The following is an 18488-nucleotide window of genomic DNA, read 5'->3' as shown; positions in this document are numbered from 1 at the left end:
TGAACGTCAATCACAAGCAAGCCCAGCTTTTCAACCTCACGAAATATAATGAAATTACCTGTGAGTGTACTGGTTGAAGTAGGATTAATTGAGCTAGTAAATGAGCTAGATTTGTCGCTACCAAAGCTATGGTCCCAAATCGAATTTACATAAATAAAATTTAATATAAAACCTAATAAATGCATTGGGATTTTGCAAAAGATAAATTATCTAAGATATTGGTAATGACAGTTATTCATACTTTATACTAGCTGTTTAGCCAATTTAGTTGCTAACATTAGCAGCATTAGCACTGTTAAAGCTGTTAATATTGCTGTATATTTTGGGCTGTGAAGCTATAGCTAACAAGGATGACTTTGCTAACTATGAGCCATGCTAACATTGAGTTGTTTACTTCCAAAAACAAAAGAATGAGACATATTGAATTAGAAATGGGAAAATGCAAAAGTCTGTGCAAAATAAAAAAATTAATAAGGCCGACAGCACATTTTCTGCACAGCTGTAATTTAAAAGCTTTTCAAAACAAAAGAATAACATGTTTTGACTTCTTTTTTTTTTAACATGTGTTAGGCCTACAGATATTTGCTTGTAACTGTTACAGACTAAATGGCACAGAGGGACATGACTTCCTGGGGTGTGTGAGGTGGCTTCCTGAGAATCCTACAGTAACTCGAACCCACTCTGTATGTTCCAGCTCCAGTTAATGAACAGATTATCTCACTGGTAGCACAGATTTCAGCATGACACACCACACAAACCAGGTTGCTGTATGTGGTCTTTCTTTTCTACTTGTTTGAATTTAACTAAGTTGATCTTTTATTTAAAATATAATTATGAGTTCAAACACTTTTATATGCGGTACATTTTTTACTTTCCAATGTATACAGTAAATGATGTATGTTCTGGTCTTCCTGTCATCATTCTGCCCCAGAACTTTACCTCACATCATATAATGCATCTGACAGGCAGCTTTTACCACATTTGCAGAACAGCAAACAAGAGGGGGATTGTGACTGAATGTGGAACAGCTGAGAGAGGAATTTTGACTAAAAGCTCTAAGAGGGGAGCAAAAACCATATCCCTGCTCACATTGACTCTAATATCATTCACTGTCAGACTAGTGTATGCTGCAGTTTGATCTAATCCCATGACTCCATTACAGTCCTACAATAAACCTACCATAAAGTTTCAGCACTGAGTAAATAAAAAAAAAAAAAGCCAGGTTTGCATGCAAATATAGTCAACGTTTTATAACATTGTACAATCAGTTAAAGAAGAATTTAAATGATGTCCACATTTCTGTCTATTGTTGATACAGAGCTGACGTGAGTAATTTTGCAGTCAGTGAGAGGACACAACACGACAAAATGTAAACAGTTCCAGTAAACGCAAAAAATCTAAAAAAAAAATTCACGATGGAAATTTAGCATTTCTGTCTGTTTCTACTCCATTTTATTGCACTGTGCTATTTTTTTAAATTTCCTCCAGCCAAGAAAGTAACAGCTGTTTTGCCCAGTTTTACCTTCCACTCTTTCGGACCTGATCAAGCGACTGCAACAATAATCACATCAGTTAAGTAATTAGAAAGGTTTAAAAAAGTACTCAGACTTCACAGCTTATCTCAGATACAGGAGCAAATGTGGGTTTGCAGAAGGGAAGCTTTCTTGTTTCTTTGAGCAGTCTTCATGAATTGTTCTGCAGGCTTCTTACAGGAGGTTCCAATGCTCTTCTTCAGTGATGTTGTGGTCAGGGCTCTGTGCAGGGGAGCACATGAATGATTGCGTTCCATTTTCTGGATGCTTTTTCTACACTGGCAGTGTGTTTGGGATTGTCATGCTAAATAAATTATGCCATTGCAAATGATCTTTTTAAAGACACACTGTACATCGTGCCAAGATATGCCAAGTTTTAAGCTAATAACACTTTGGGTGTAAAAATACTGTTTATGCCTAAACTGCATGGCAGAGGGTTGCCACGCAGTTTAGGCTTAAACACAGGCCGAGCATATGTGACCGCCACGTCCCCACAGGTGCCGGGACGCAGCGGCTGGGTAGCTGCAACCAGCTCCTCTCTTTCTCTACACACACACACACACATGTATAAATATCTATCTATCTATCTATCTATCTATCTATCTATCTATCTATCTATCTATCTATCTATCTATCTATCTATCTATCTATCTATCTATCTATCTATCTATCTATATATATCTATATATATCTATATCTAAAAAACACCCAGCACGCCCCTGCGGGCGGTTTATCCTTCAAGCTCGGGTCCTCTACCAGAGGCCTGGGAGCTTGAGGGTCCTGCGCAGTATCTTAGCTGTTCCCAGGACTGCGCTCTTCTGGACAGAGATCTCCGATGTTATTCCCGGGATCTGCTGGAGCCACTCGCCTAGCTTGGGAGTCACCGCACCTAGTGCTCCGATTACCACGGGGACCACCGTTACCTTCACCCTCCACATCCTCTCGAGCTCTTCTCTGAGCCCTTGGTATTTCTCCAGCTTCTCGTGTTCCTTCTTCCTGATATTGCTGTCATTCGGAACCGCTACATCGATCACTACGGCCGTCTTCTTCTGTTTGTCTACCACCACTATGTCCGGTTGGTTAGCCACCACCATTTTGTCCGTCTGTATCTGGAAGTCCCACAGGATCTTAGCTCGGTCATTCTCCACCACCCTTGGGGGCATCTCCCATTTTGACCTCGGGACTTCCAGGTTATACTCGGCACAGATGTTCCTGTACACTATGCCGGCCACTTGATTATGGCGTTCCATGTATGCCTTGCCTGCTAGCATCTTGCACCCTGCTGTTATGTGCTGGATTGTCTCTGGGGCATCTTTACACAGCCTGCACCTGGGGTCTTGCCTGGTGTGATAGACCCCAGCCTCTATGGATCTTGTACTCAGAGCTTGTTCTTGTGCTGCCATGATTAGTGCCTCTGTGCTGTCTTTCAGTCCAGCTTTGTCCAGCCACTGGTAGGATTTCTGGATATCAGCCACCTCCTCTATCTGCCGGTGGTACATACCGTGCAGGGGCCTGTCCTTCCATGATGGTTCCTCGTCTCCCTCCTCTTTCTTGGGTTTCTGCTGCCTGAGGTATTCACTGAGCACTCGGTCAGTTGGGGCCATCTTCCCAATGTATTCTTGGATGTTCCCTGTCTCATCCTGGACTGTGGTGCTGACACTCACCAGTCCCCGGCCCCCCTCCTTCCGCTTAGCGTACAGCCTCAGGGTGCTGGACTTGGGGTGAAACCCTCCATGCATGGTAAGGAGCTTTCTTGTCTTTATGTCAGTGGCTTCTATCTCCTCCTTTGGCCAGCCTATTACCCCAGCAGGGTACCTGATCACGGGCAGGGCGTACGTGTTGATGGCCCGGATCTTGTTCTTACCATTCAGCTGACTCCTCAGGACTTGCCTGACCCTCTGCAGGTACTTGGTGGTTGCAGCCTTTCTAGCGGCCTCTTCATGGTTCCCATTTGCCTGCGGGATCCCCAGGTACTTGTAACTGTCCTCTATGTCTGCAATGTTGCCTTCTGGTAGTTCAATCCCCTCAGTTCTGACTACCTTCCCTCTCTTTGATACCATCCGACTACACTTCTCCAGTCCGAACGACATTCCAATGTCATTGCTGTATAGCCTGGTAGTGTGGATCAGTGAATCGATGTCTCGTTCACTCTTGGCATACAGCTTGATGTCATCCATGTACAGGAGGTGGCTGACAACTGCTCCGTTCCGTAGTCGGTATCCGTAGCCAGTCTTGTTAATGATCTCACTGAGGGGGTTCAGGCCTATGCAGAACAGCAGTGGGGACAGAGCATCTCCTTGGTAGATCCCGCACTTGATGGTGACTTGTGCTATGGGCTTGGAGTTGGCCTCTAGTGTTGTACGTCACATCCCCATTGAGTTCCTGATGAAGGCTCTTAGGGTCCCATTGATCTTGTACAATTCTAGGCATTCCAGTATCCAGCTGTGGGGCATTGAGTCATAGGCCTTCTTGTAATCAATCCAGGCAGTGCACAGGTTGGTCAGTCTGGTCTTGCAGTCTCGGCTGATTGTTCTGTCTACCAGTAGCTGGTGTTTTGCGCCTCTGGTATTCTTGCCAATTCCTTTCTGTGTCCCGCTCATGTATTGACCCATGTGCCTGTTCATCTTAGCCAATATGATGCCTGACAGGAGCTTCCATGTAGTACTGAGGCAGGTTATTGGTCGGTAGTTGGAGGGGACCGGTCCCTTCTTGGGGTCCTTGGGGATCAGGACCGTCCGGCCTTGAGTTAGCCATTCCGGGTGTCTCTCGTTAACTAGCAGCTGGTTCATTTGTGCTGCCAGACGCTCGTGGAGTGCAGTCAGCTTCTTCAGCCAGTAGGCGTGAACCATGTCGGGCCCTGGTGCTGTCCAACTCTTCATACTGGAGACCCTTTCTTGGATATCTGCCACTGTGATGGTTACTGGACCCTGTTCAGGGAGGTCGCTGTGGTCTGCCCTCAGATCCTCTAGCCACTGAGCATATATATATATATATATATATATATATATATATATATATATATATATATATATATATATATATATATATATATATATATATATATGGATGGGCATCGTTTAGGTTTTATCCGATACCAGTACCAAACCGATACTTTTGAAACGGTGCCGGTGCTTAAACGGTGCTCGAACCGGTGCTTAAAGAATGGAGAACACAAACTTTGTCCAAAAACCTCTCATGTTTAGCTGTTTTTTTGTAAAAAGATAACAATGTTAGCCTTTTACACAGCTATAGGGGATTTATGGCATCACTCTTGGCTGGAAGCAGTGCTTAATCAATTGGGAAAAAAAACACAAACTTTGTCCAAAAACCTCTCATGTTTAACTGTTTCCCACTTTTTCTTTGGTCATTTTAGCCTTTTTGGCCAGGGTGAAGGGAGTATCTGCCATCAAACAAGAAGACAGCCGCATGTAGCTATGATGATGTTTGCTAGTTCACCTTACATGCATTAATGTAATAACGTGGTTAGTCTACTCAGCGTAAATTACACACGAACAACATTAAGCTACTCACGCAGAGAAGAACGGCTGCTGCTGCATCATCATCCGTCATCATTTCTGCTACACTGGCAGGGCTAGGGGCCAGCACTGTCCTCTTCGGGTTTTTGGGGGATGTTGCTAACTCCGGGACCGATAACAGGCACCACACCCCCGAGTTTGCATCTTTTGCTGTGAAGTACAGCCAGACTTTGACCGCTTCGCTTTGGGCATTTTTAATCTGTAGCTCTGCTCTAAAAGAACGTACATACCCGCCTACTACGCTTCCAAAGGTAAAATGATTGGCTAGAATCCAAAGTGTGTGACATCTCAGGAAAAAAAAAGCACCGAAATAAAGCACCGAAATGTGCGCTGCTTTTCGGTCTGGTTACTACCGTTTATGTCAGAACTGGTGCCGATACTGGTACCCATATCCAGACAGACAGACAGACAGAGAGACAGACAGACAGACAGATAGATAGATAGATTTCTCTTGATACCTGACTGAGAATTTGTGCAGAGGTTTATTGCTTATCACATGTAGAGACAAACGTGGCGCAGCTTCATCATATCTGGTAATTACATTCTCAGCTGCAGGGTAAGTTTCTGATGAAATCCAGCTCACTGCAATGCTGGCGTCAGAGTCGTTTACCGTTATTTACGCCATCTCGGCATTATCCAAAGTTTTTCAAAAGGTCTAGGATAATATCTAGTAGTAATCATCATCACAGCACAAATGGGTGGCAGCTCTCAGCTAGCTGCTGTATCAACTTGCCTGGATGCAGCGTGGAATCAGTGCAGACGCCAAATAGTTGGATGGCTCTTTTTCATAGCATGTGCTTGTTTGTGTTTGCTGATGCACTGGAATGAGAACAAACGGCTGACAAAATGTTTCAGGAGGAAGTGCAAACGCACACACGCACACACATGCAGACACACTCGTATATCCCAAGGCGCTTATATCAGACACAAAAAGAAATCATTCAGCCTTGCACTGAGAATCACCTCTGATAGTCTCAGCCATGAAATTTCAGCTTTGGCAAAAGCAGTAGGCACAAAAAAAAGATGAAGACAAAAGCACATCGGCTATGCGCTCACTCCTAGACGCTCATGCACCCTCCTACGTGTAGGCTTGACAAATTCGGATTTGGCCTGGGATGTGTCCCTCTCTCTACGTCTCTATCAGTTTATTGTCAGACTGGTGCCTGGTGAGCTCTCTACCATTAAAGGGGCAGATGTTAAACAGTGGTCTTTTTCCTCTCTTGCATAACTCCTGTGTTATCGGGCCAGTTCCCTGTGGTGTAATGAGGCCAATAAAATCAGTACCTCATTAGCATACTTGCGTAAGCTGAACTAATGAACTGGGCTCAATTCCTGAGCCAGGACAAGATTCACGGCATATTTAAAGCATGCATATGTGCATGAGTATTTCATCAATACCAGCTGAATTAGTGACGAGGTTGTGATGTTTTCATTTTCGTTTTGTTTTTTTGTCAGCCTTTTTTATCAGAAGTCAGCTTGACTTTGTGATCAAGAGCCATGGAAATGGCTTATGGCGCAGTCAACACATTCTTCCTTTAATCCTCTGAATACTTGCATTAGGGTGCAAAGATATCGAGGCAGCATAGCATAAGCCATCCTGAATGCTTTCTAGGGTGACAGTTTGAGACGGGTAGTAAAAAAGCTAAACTGTAGAGGGTGAGGGACGGGTCAAGGAGCGCATGATGGAGGAGGATCGAGGAGGCTGAGGGGACTAGAGAAGAAGGAGACAGGGTTAAGCTGGGTGAGGTTGGGACAAAGACACAACATGTCAAAAAGAGGAAAGGAGAAATAAGCAAAAGGCAGAAAAAGGAGGGGAGCAGAGAAGTCAGGAAGGGAGAGCAGGGAGTTGGGGTTCCTCCATGGGGGGATGACTTCAACCGTGCTGTTCCTTTTGCTGCATTCTTCAAAGCCTCGTGTCTGAAATCTCACTTCATTTCCCTCATGACATCATAGCCCGGTGATGTCCATGCATCGGTGCTCTGCCCTCATTCCATTGTCTGCTTTGTCTGCTGTCTTCATGGAGGAATGGTAGGAAGTCAGGGTGTAGGTGTGTATTTGAAGTGGCTGGGTGGAGTACTTGATAAGCTTCTCCAAAACAGTTTGAGATCGACAGAGCTGCAGGCCTCCAGCTTAGTTTAGGAAGAGTACACACACACGCACACACACACACACGCACACACACACACACACACACACGCACGCACGCACGCACACACACACACACACACACACACACACACACACACACACACACACACACACACACACATTATTACTTTATAAAATACATTTTAAAACTATTCTAAGGTAGTTGGACTTGAGCGCTATTTGATTTCACTTTCTACTCCACTTAGTATTTGACAAGTTGAAAAACTGATAGTATGCGGAAGAAAAAAAAGAATCTCTTGATCTAGAGGTTTTGTTTTCTCTGTGCTTTCGTGAGTTCTCCGACTTCCTCCCTAGTTCAAAAACTCAAATGGGTTAGGATAATGTAAATCTAAATTGTTCGTATTTATGAAGGTGAGCATGAATGGTTATCTATTCCATCTTTGTTAATCTTGTTAAGGTTGCACTGGCAACCCAGCAGGTTGTATTGTGAACTGTGCCATGCAACAGGCTCTGGCCCTTCTTTCACCCTGAATTGATTTAGTAGAAGAAAGAAGATGGATGGATGGATGGAAGATACAATGATGGAAGAGAGACCATACTTCTCCCATAATGGCCTCTCTTCTTTGTGTCCTTGTTAAATCCAGAATAAAATCATTTGCTTCACATACAAGGTCTTGAATAATCAGGTCTCATTTTATCTTAAAGACCTCACAGTACCGTAGCACCCCAGTAGAGCACTTTGCTCTCAGACTGCCTCCCATTCTAATTTTAAATACCCAAGGAACCACAAGTAAACCAGCTCTTAGTTTGTTTGGGAAACATACGCTCTCTCTACTTTTAAGATCAGGCTTAAAACTTTCCTTTTTGATGAATCATACCCTATCCTCCCTTAGTTATGCTGCAATAGGCCTAGGATGGTGGGGGCTTCCCATGATGAGTATTTCTACTTCACTCACCCCTTTTCACTCTGTGTTTTTATACACCCTTTTGCATTTAATAATTAGTAATTATTCATCTCTGATTCTCTTCCACAGTGCGTCTTTGTCCTGTCTCCTTCCCCTCACCCCCAACCAGTCACAGCAGATGGCTGCCTGGTTCTGATGGAGCTTTCTTAAAAGGGATTTTTTTCGCACTGTCACCAAATGCTTTCTCATGGAGGGTCATCAGATATAAAGCACACTGAGGGGACTGCTTTTGTGATCTGGGCTATGTAAATAAATAAATAAATAATACATTTAAAAAAACTAATAACCAAAGAAGTAAAAATGAATTGAATAGAATAGATGGATAGATGGATCAGTCTAACCCTTCACCACTTTCCTTCTATTCCTGTATAGATTTCCTTTTCTGTAAGACACATGACACTGATAACTGCGGCTGTTGTAAATTCACGGGTCATTATTTTGCCCATTTTTTGAGCATTTTAAATTTCAGTAATTTTATTCAGAAATATTTTTGTTTCCAACAGATACACATGGTGCAATTGTATCTACTACACAAGCTTAAGAAACACACAGAGGCTAATTTTGGTTCGCTCTAAATTTGATATTTAACATTGTCAGTCCCTCCCTCCCTTCTTACTGTCTGCAGTGTTTCCAATCAGGGAAGTATAGCAAGGCCCAAGATTACAGTCATAGGAGGCCTGGCTTTATCTCTGCTTTAAAAGGGAAAGAAGAGGGAGGGGAGAGAAACAGCAAAGCGGAGAAGGATGAGGAGGAGGAGGGAAGGCAGCTAATAATTGCAGCTGGCTTGTTTTAATTGTGCCCAGAATCCCTGGTGATTGCAGGGGCCAACAGAGGGACTGAAGCTGTGTTGTGTTGATCAGCATGCTCTTTTCTGCTCTGCACAATAATACACATAAACAGTGAGCCACAATGACTGACGCACACACAGCATTTTCTACAGCAGCCAAGCTGTCAACAGTCCCGACAATGGTGGCCATTATGTTCAGGCGTACTGCTGCCCTCTGTGCGGCTCCTTCCAGCAGTGTGTGCGCACAGGATGTTTGGGAGCGTGCATTCTTTGAATCTTCAGAACACGCTGTCCAACGGCACCTCTGCCAAGAGAAAGTCAGTGTCCAGAGGCGACGCAGGCCAAGCACTCACAGCAGAGCGGCAGCAAAGCATTCAGCAAAAACTTTAATTTAGCTAATTTGCATAAAGAAAGAGAAACTGGCCCTTTGTTGAACTTCAGTCGGAGGTAGTCTTTATCTGATTGCGCCTGTGAAGTTGACCAAGGTTTTGCGTTCAAAAGGAGCAGAGTGCGATCAACCTGCTCGAGAAAAATCCCCACCATCTTAAATCAAGTGGAGGGAAGTGTGTCAAGGAAAAACTTTCCTGTCGTCTGTTCTCCCTGCACTCTTTTCCTCACTCGTCTTTCATTTGATGTGCTCACGAGAGAGACAATACTGACAGAGAGATAGAGAACATGTGCATGCATGAGGAAAAGATTCATTATTGAGATAATGAGTCCGTGTGGGACAATATAAGACAGTTCACTCCCCCTGTGATTGTCTCCAGCATTCTAGGAGAGGACACTTTTCCAGTTCGGAGCAAGAGGACAGCCAGCATTGCCACGGCCTCGTTATTGTGCCACCCTGCCGACGGTTGCCATTGCTGCTGCCATGCAGAGTTCTGTTAAAGAGCTCTGCCAATGGCAGTTTTCTTCCCTCCATAGAAAAAGAAGAGGTGACAAATCCTGCCTTTGATTGAAAACTACATATCTCAGCTTCACAAAAACGTTTTGTGGAAAATCAGTTTGCATTAATTCTTTTCTATAATCTGACCTGAGTTCTTGACTATGCTTTTGTATTTTTACCTCGTTTACATTGATGCATAGATCATACATGTACAAAGGTGTACATTTCCTTATCTTTTTTTACATTTTACCAAAATTCCACATTCAACATTTACTTGGCACTCGTTCGTTTTGCAACCAATCACAGAGCTAGCCTTCCTGATCATTTTACTCAGTCTGTTGGTGTCACCAGCTCAGATGCTGCAAAGTACAATGCACTCGAGAATGTATCACTCTATCGAATGATAGAAAATCTCCATTCTTTTTCTGCACACACTAGGATCTCAGCTTCCTTCCCGCTCATCCCCTCCTTGTATAGAGGTTTGCAGACAAGCGACCGCTCACCATGTGCACATGTGCACCACAACTTGTTGGCCATTTTGGAAGTGGGCTATCCTGACATGTCAAGTGAGTGAAAAACCTGCTAAACATTATGTAGATGAGAACTATGGCAACTATAAGTAAACAAACAAGTCTATATTCACTCTCAGAAGAAGAAAAACATTTTCACGGCAAGCATCGTGCTCGTTATGTGGAGAAATTGGGCAACGGAGGGCTGAAGATGGATGTTCAGTTACTCTATCCGAGTGTTTTAAAGCCTGGCACTCTCTCTGACTTCATGCTGCAAGACTTATCATTACATTATCATGTTATACAGATGAGATATGAAGGCCTACAAAAGCTTCCATGCTTATCAGTATTTTGTGTCAGAATGGGTAACAAACCTCAGTCACTGGACTCTGCCTGGAACTGTAGTCATTGGATTTAGTGGACCGCAGTAACTGCTCAGGTATTTACCAGATTTTTTTGGCAGATGAGGGAGATGAGAAAGGAAACGTCTAGAAAATAATAATATAAAAATCTTAATGCAAAAATTTGAATCTTGTTTGAAACATACTGGTGATCTTAAAAATTCAAATAAGTTATAACTGATACTTTTTGATCTGATTCCACTGTTTCAGTTAATTGTTTTGGGGTTTTTTCAGCTTCTTCTCTGCAAAGCAGCAGGAAAACAATAAAAAATAAATATTCTCTCTCTGTCCTTGATGATTGCTGCACCCAACAGCAGCAATCATCAAGCAGAATATAGATGTTGACAGGAGGAGAGGAACAAGAGTGAAAGGGCAGGTTTACAAGATGGTATTGAGACCTGCTATGATGCGTGGTTTGGAGATGGGGGCACTGACAAAAAGACAGGAGGTGGAGCTGGAGGTGGCATTGCTGAAGATGTTATGATTTTCACTGAGAGTGAGCACTATTGGAATTACCAATAGTGCTCAGGTTGAGCAGTTTTGAGACAAAGTTAGTGATTAAAAGATGAGATGGTTTGGACATTGGATGAGGGATAGTGGATATATCTGACAAAGTATCTGGATGATGAAACTGTCAGGGAGAAGCAGATGGTAGGGAGAAGTTTAGATGGAGGCAGATGATCCACTGTAGTGAGCCCTAAAGAGAGCAGCTGAAAGAAAAAGAAGAAAGAAAAAAAAAAGGAAAATATGATCTCCTCTATATCCTTCATTTAAGTTATCCTGTAACAAAATAATAACAATAATAACAATAATAATAAACAATTAAATTACATTTCCTGTTTTTCACTCTTGACTATCAAAATGTCTGTTATGAATTTTTTTAAAATCACATTTTCTGTGAATTTACCAAAAGTACAGGACAGTCTAGGCAATAAACTACACATTTTACGCATGTATTACTTGGAATTTCAGCCCAAACAGTCATGCTAAGTTAATTTCATTAACTGCAGCAGTATTTCTTTATCACGTGGGAAAATTGAAGGCATAATGTTGACATTGCACTTTTCCCCCCTTATATATCAGGGATTAAATGTCTGTTTAAACTTCTTTTCACCAACAGAAAGGGAGATTTACTGGACTGGTCTATTTAAGATCAAAGTGAGCTGTTTGTAGCCCAGAATGTAAAATGAAGTTGATCCCCGGACTAGAATTTAGTAAATCCCTTGCAACCTTATATTGTATACTGTTTGTAACATGTAGCGCCTTTTTCTAGATATGTAAATGAATACAGTGATTTATTTCACCTGGATAAAGTAAGATCATTCCGTATTAGGTACGTATCAGGCATCCAAAGATCAAAAACTCTGATTTAAAGGCTATGTCTACATGATGGGCTCTTTTCAAAAATGCTATTAGACACAATATGGGCAGGACAGTGCTGCAGTGGTTAGCACTGTCACCTCACAGTATGAAGGTTCAGTCAACTGGCTGGCTCTGTGGTCTCTCTCCAGGTACTTTGACTTCTTCCAACAGTCCAAAGTCATGCTTGTTAGGAGAATTAGTGATTCTAAATTGGCCATAGATTTGAAAATGAGTGTGAATGTTTTTCTGTCTATATGTGACCTGTGAAGGCCGTACTTTGCTTTTTTCCCTGTGACAATTGGGATAGGCATCTCCGTCCTGGAAGACTTGAGAACCAGAAATAATAGATGATATTGTATCATGTTGTTGGTGCCATTCAAACAGAAGACAATGTGAAAATGCACCTAAATTATTCTATAACTTCTTAATGTCCACCAGGTTTCTGGTGAACTACTTTGGACTAATATTGAATTGGAGATACATGTTAGACAAGATGCTCTATTTCCATATACTAAATACCAAATTACATAACAGTTAGCTGCAACCTAGTGGAAGTTAAGAGATTAAATAAAAATCTATAAACTGTCACGATGAGTTGTGTGACTGTTAGTGGCTGGACCCACGTGCAGGACTCGGAGACAAAACATTAACTTAAATGGCAGCTTTATTTGCTGGTGAGACACACTTGGCGATACATAAACGACAACTTAAACTAACTAGACTGGAGATGCAAATGACTCTAACCTGAAGGCAGCCGACGAAGAATACGCACACAACAAACGTGGATGACGCAACAACTAGCAGGGAAAAAACACAGAGCTAAAATACATACTGAGGTGATTAGGGAATGTGAAACAGGAGGGAGACACAGCTGGGAGAAACTGGGGCTAACAAGACAGGAGGAGCAAAGCTGGACATACTGACATAAGACACAATCCTTCAAAATAAAACAGGAAACAATACACAAGGACGCAGACTAAGAAACACAGACTTAACACGGGCAGAACTAAACATAAACCAGAATAAGCATAGAACATAGAACATCATCATCAAATAGATGAAGAAAATAACCAAAAATAAAAAATCAAACTAAAACATGAAAACTCAAAATACTGGGTCAAAACTGGCCCAGAACTGTGACATAAACGAATATGCGTAAAAGGAAAAAAAACATTTACAGAAAGTTAAAAAGAGATATTTCAGGGTCAAAAACACTACAGCATTTCTTTCTTTTCTTTTGGATTCTTCTTTTCATGCACTGCTGTGCGGTGCATCCAGATTGCTGAAATAAACCTTAAAGTATAGATTTTTCCATAGAGTTGAGCCGTCAATTTAGCACCAATGGCTGGTGTGATTTTACCCCAGCTGGTTTTGGATCTTGTGTCACAATAGGAGAATCAGAAACGTTAATCAATAGACTCTCCCCCTTCTTGACTTCCCCCTTTTCTTTCTCCTCAAAACAAGTGAACTAAACAGCAGTCCACCCTCACTGACATGGAAAAACAACTTTATGGCAAGAAAACCTGTTGCACCTTGGTTAATATGTCATGTTGTCACAATGGATTTTGCCCCATTCTTTGTCTTTTCATCAGATTTGACACTTTTCCTTTTTTTAACTTCCCTAAAACAAATTATATAAGGCATTGGGGTGGGAAAACCTTGCAAGAGAGAGGGGAAAAGAGCTTGCAAGGTCGGAGATAAGTGGAGGCATTAACTTGTGGAATGAAACAGAAAGAGAGCAACAGAGGTGCACATGCACCATTCATTCTCCATTCAGAGCCGCGGCTACAGTGCGGCACAGAGGAAGCACACTGGGACACTTCCCTTGTCATTAATCACAGTGACAGGCCTTTTGTTGTCACTTAGCAGCTGTTTGCTGGGGAACATTACTGTTCCTGATTACAAGCTCTACACACCACAGTCGCATGTACTTGTGGGACCATGTATGAGTTGGTTTTGACCTTGCTTGAACCCACAAAGATAATTGTTATCTTGCTACAAATTCTTCCTTGTCTGGTCAAAATGCCATCTATTGCAATTTAGCTAGAATCAAGTCAATGCAGAAAGAAAAAAAGGACTATATATATATATATTTATATATCTATATAGATATATATATTAAATTCCTTTTTTTTGTCAAAGTCTATCTCAAAGGTAAGTTCTAGACAGCCAAAGATGACTTTTATTCAAAGATTTACTTATTCATAATTTTTGAGTATTCAAATCAGTAGTGTCAGTGAGTAATGTGTGATAATAAATAAAAAATGTTGAGTCGTGTATGAAGCAAAGAAACACAAAACTAAACCAAGCCAAATAGCAATAGACATCGCCTTGGAGTTACATAGATCAAGAATTTATGGTCCCACATGCAAGAATTCAACCAAAGAAGAGTCCAGTCTTGCTACAAGGAAAAGTTTCCGATTGAGAACCTTACACGGGATGTTTCTGGCAGCCTTACCTTTTGTCCTCGCGAGTAATCTGGTGCTGGTGCGTGACGTACCTTTTATTTTGAGCCTGAGCAAGGCCTCACTGGCATAAGGGGGGTTCATATCCAAGAGATACTTCAAAAGGGGACTGACCTGTAGCTGAGGAGGTAAGGGAGTTGTGTGTGTATAAGGGAGTTGTGTGTGTATTCAATCCAGAGTAACTGTTGGGACCAAGTGGCAGTATTTTGAGAGGTGATGCAGCCTCGAGCTCCTGGTTCAGCTGCTCAGTTTGCCCATTGGTCTGTGGATGGTAACCAGAGCTGAGGCACACCTTGGCTCCTAAGGAAGAACAGAAGGTTTTCCAGGTTTGTGAGATGAATTAAGGTCCCCTGTCTGAGAATATTTCATTGGGGATACCACGGAGTTTGAAAACATAATTTACAAGGATGATAGTCTTACCATTGGGCGGAGGGAGGACAGTGAGGGAAGTCTAATGCCATGTGAGACAAACGAAACCGTGTGGGGTTTGAAACTGGAAAGTGGGGAAGCTACCTTACAGCAAAGGGTAAAAGTTGCTAAATCCCAAGAAATGTTGAAGCTCTCTCTTCATTTGCCCTCCTGAAATAACAAAGCCCAGAAAAGAGACTGTAGAGGTCTTAAATTCACACTTCTCTGTCTTAACATTAACATCTGCCCCCTGGAATTAGTCAAACACAGAGGCAGGGGTTACTTGTTTTTTACAGTGATGTCATTAAGTCCCTGCTAAGCTATACAGGGCCTCTTTGGTGACAAAGAAAATACCTGCACCTACCGGGGAGGCCTGCTACCAGACTCCTGAATGTATTTCTCCATGGACTCCCTCTCAGGCCGCAGCAAGTTGTACAAGCAGCTTGAGGGGAGTGTGGTGGCAGGAAGGAGATAAATGGAGCAATCATAGTGGCGATGGGGCAGCAACAGAGCCTTCTCTTTACTGAACCCTCTAAAGATGGCATATTTCTTGGGTACCAATGAGGCCAGAAGGAGTGGTGCACAGGTGATCAGTGCTGGCGGGGCCTGAAGGGAGAGCAGATCTAAGGCATCAGGTGTGACAGAATAAACTCTAGTGTGTTCACTCCAGATGGGGTTTATGATTCTCCAGCCAGGGAAATCCGAGGATGAGTGGAATATCTAGAGATGTGATTGTGTAGAATGCTATTGTTTCCCAGAAGTGACCAACTGCACAGGCTCAGTCTAGTGAGTGATCTTGTCAAAAACCTTGATATTTGGAACAGTGGCAGGTAAGTTGGAGAGTATGTTGGAGAGGGATCAGGGGAAGGTCCAGATGATGGACTATTTCAGCGTCAATAAGATTCAGTGCATAGCTAGAATCCTCAAAAGCACAGAGAGGGTGAAAGGTGTGTTGGTGACAGAGTTTCACTGGGAGTAAGAGGCGGGACTTGGGCAGGGAAGAATCGCCCACCAGTACCCCCAAAATTACTGGGCGACTATTTGGCTGAACTGGACAGGAGGCAATAAAATGACCAGCACGGCCGCAATATAAGCACTCCTGAGTGCAAAAATACCTGTCTCTCTTTCCACCAGAGTGAGCCTCGACTGGTCAATTTGCATGGGTTCGGTTGGGTCCTTTGGTCGAGGGGAAAAGGGACCGCTGAGCGGCACCGCGGGTGGTAGCGTGAGAGGGCGCAGAAGTCTGGTAAGTGGCCGCGTGTTTCTTACTCTCTGTCTATGCAAAGAGCTAAAGAGACTAATTCCTTGAATGAAGGGGGTTCATTGTGAGCTGGTCCTTCACAGTTGGAAAAAAGGGAGTTTGACTGAGCCGGTTTTACCACCATAGATAGGCAAACAATCTGGTGAAGAGGGGCATTTTTATGAGCTGGTCCATATCAGATCTTCAGGCTACTCTTTGGGGGACCGGCCAAGCTCCATGGGCAAAGCTCTGACCACTAAGCGCTCTAGCTATCTAACCAGGCTTTGGCCCAGTCTGGGTCCTAGTAACCCTGTCCCAGACAGCGTAAACTTGATTTTTCTTATTTCATAGACCTCAAAATCAGAGTTAGTCCAACTGGGACCAATCAGGTGTGCGCTGGTATCAAGAGCACTTGCAGAAAATTTTGTGATATTAAGCATGAATAACCATCTTATCATGTTGGAGGGGTTTTGTGTCCCTGTGATCCCAGGGGATATACTGTCAGGGGCTGTCACAAAGTTGAGACTCAAAGAAAAGCAAAGACCTAGTGTCAGTCTGAATACAATACAAGAGATCCATTTTTTCCCTAACATTTCTTATGCAATTCTGAAGTACACAGCAGCCTGTAATAATAATTTGAATTACATGTGGATGTTGTCAGCCTCATTACCATTTGAGACATTCACTCACCAAAACAACTGGAGAAAAACTGTGGATAATGACCATGTAATGGCCATTACTTTTGAATACACATTATGATGGTTACGCATTAATTGACCTTTGAAGTGTTAGACAATATGCAATTTGAAATTTCTCTCTTGCTACTCTAAACTATCTCTCAAAGCCACATGCACTTTTTTGGGTGATTGTGGATGCAACCTCATGCCCCATACCACGCTTGTTTGTGGTTTGTCTGTTGAAGCCTAATAACGGTAAAGCCTATTTTAACAAGTCAATTCTCCACGCAGTGTGTTTAATTCAAGCCGCTCGCGGGCACATACATTTATGGTTTTATTCTCTTTCAGTCCCTGAAAACTTGAAGAGTCCTGCAGAGGCAATCATACCAGACACTTTAGAAAAAATAAACCGATCAAAACTTGATTTTTTGTCATGAGATGGTAACAACAGAGGGCAGTATGGTGGTTAAAAAACAGTTGCCATAGAAAATAATTTCTTGGTTGGAACCTTTGGGTTGGCGTTCTGTATGGAGTTTGCAAGTTCTTTCTGTGTCTCTCTGTGGTCCTGTTTCATCCCAGAGTTAAAAAACAAAATGCATTTTAACTGATAACTGATGGCTGCAGGTCTGTAACAAGTATTTCAGATGTGTTATACCTTTCTCTATTTGCACTGTGATAGTCCGAATGCATCAATATTTTTATATAAAAGATGAATTTAGCTTCTGAGTCTGAAAGGCAAAGCTGGTATGGAAGTGCCTTAAGCCTAGTTAAACTCTGATCTCCAACAGGGACAGATTCCTTCAGTTGGCAAAAGAAAAAAGTGGTATTGTAAAGGAGTATGTGCTGAAACATGGTCTTAGACATGTTTTTGTATGCTCCTACTGTACTTTTAAATCTTCTCTCATGAGTGTCATTCAGTGGTATGTTATGGCCCGAATTCTGCCTTTGACTGGCATTTATTGACTTGACTGTCATAGACATAAAGTACTGTGAAAAAGTCTTGAACAGTCCCTATTTCTGTATATTTTGCTTCCATATTTGCTTTATTGAAGCAGTGTGGAAATCATCTTGACCAAAAACAGAACAAAACCAAGTTGCAAAGATTTTTGGACTATCCTATAAGAAGCCTGGAACAGTATTGATGAAGACTAGCAAAATAAATTAGTAGAAAGATAAAATGTTGTTATCCAGAATATATATAGATCATGAAACAAAATTTTGGGTGCACTGTCTATTCAGCATCACATCTATTTAACTGAAGAACAGTAGAAGATAAAACACATTTTGTTGACAGGTACACATGTTGCCCTCTCATTTATGCATGGCCATAGTCCCTAGACTTGCAAGTAATGTTCTTTGGTCATTCTGTGATGAATCTGTGATGGCATGCTGATGTATCCAGGGTGTACGCCATTCCTTGCCCTATGAAAACTGGTATAAGCTCCTACCACCAATGATCCTAAATTAGATAAGTGGTTGAGAAAATGGTTAAATTTTTTAAGGGACATAAAAAAAAAAGACGATCAAAAACATTACCCATGTTTCTCAAAAAGTGGATTCTGTTCAAGTGAACAGAATCCACTTTTTGGGATTTCCTTACCTGATTGAGCA

This window comes from Rhamphochromis longiceps, linkage group LG5 (genome assembly GCF_057381845.1).
Source record: "Rhamphochromis longiceps isolate RC_006_pf linkage group LG5, R_longiceps_female_GT1.1, whole genome shotgun sequence".
Lineage (NCBI taxonomy): Eukaryota > Metazoa > Chordata > Actinopteri > Cichliformes > Cichlidae > Rhamphochromis > Rhamphochromis longiceps.
This window is presented reverse-complemented; position numbering follows the sequence as displayed.